The sequence below is a fragment of the Phalaenopsis equestris genome, unplaced genomic scaffold (assembly GCF_001263595.1).
Source record: "Phalaenopsis equestris unplaced genomic scaffold, ASM126359v1 Scaffold231779, whole genome shotgun sequence".
Taxonomy (NCBI): Eukaryota; Viridiplantae; Streptophyta; class Magnoliopsida; order Asparagales; family Orchidaceae; genus Phalaenopsis; species Phalaenopsis equestris.
The window spans coordinates 88,038-88,892 of record NW_018249748.1 but is presented as its reverse complement, the minus strand read 5'-3'; positions in this window follow the sequence as shown (position 1 = coordinate 88,892).

The following is an 855-nucleotide window of genomic DNA, read 5'->3' as shown; positions in this document are numbered from 1 at the left end:
AATAAAACCACACTTTAGTTTAAAAGAAGAAATCATTGTCAAACCAACAACAAATCTCGATTAAAACCAAAAGCAGTCTAAAACAAAAAGATAAAAACTTATCTCAAGTCCTCCACCAAACTCTCGAAGTTCCTCTAAATATCTTCTCTTTTACAATCACTCAAAATAAAATAACAAAAAGGAGAAAGTAAATAAAAATTGGTTCCTGAAAATCTCTCCGAACTAACTCCCCAAAGAAGAACTTTCAAAACTTGCCAATATTTTCAGGACTCTTTTCTAAGTCCTCTCTTCTTTCTTTTATAGTTTTCCAAGAGGTGCTTTGGGATCTCATCAAAATGTGTCCTGATTCGATGTATTTGCCTAAGGGACGCATCCTTTCATGATAATTTTTTGTCAATGGTGGTTACAACCACCTATTAAGCCAATGGGTGCCTCAAAAACCTATTTGAAATTCGTGAAAACCAATTTTACTCATCTAGTAACTGCCACTAGAGCTTAAGCACGGGGTCTCGGCGCTTAGGCTCGGCCTTCTCTATTTAACCGGCGCTTAAGCGTCGGATCTGGCGCTTAGGCGCCACAACTCTTTTGCACAATTTTTCACCTTTTTGCTCCAAATTTGATCATTTTTCACTCCTTTAAGCATTTTTTCTATTTTTACTTGTATCTGCAAGAAAAACACATAAAATATCTTTCATTAAAGCACAATATCTTTAAAATAGGTATAAAAATGTGTCTAAAAATACTATATATTTTAGGTATATCTAAATCCCCCAAACTTAAAATGTTACTTGTCCTCAAGTGACACTTCAATCTTTAAAAACCAAATATGTATGATATGTATATGAGTTTCTTTAG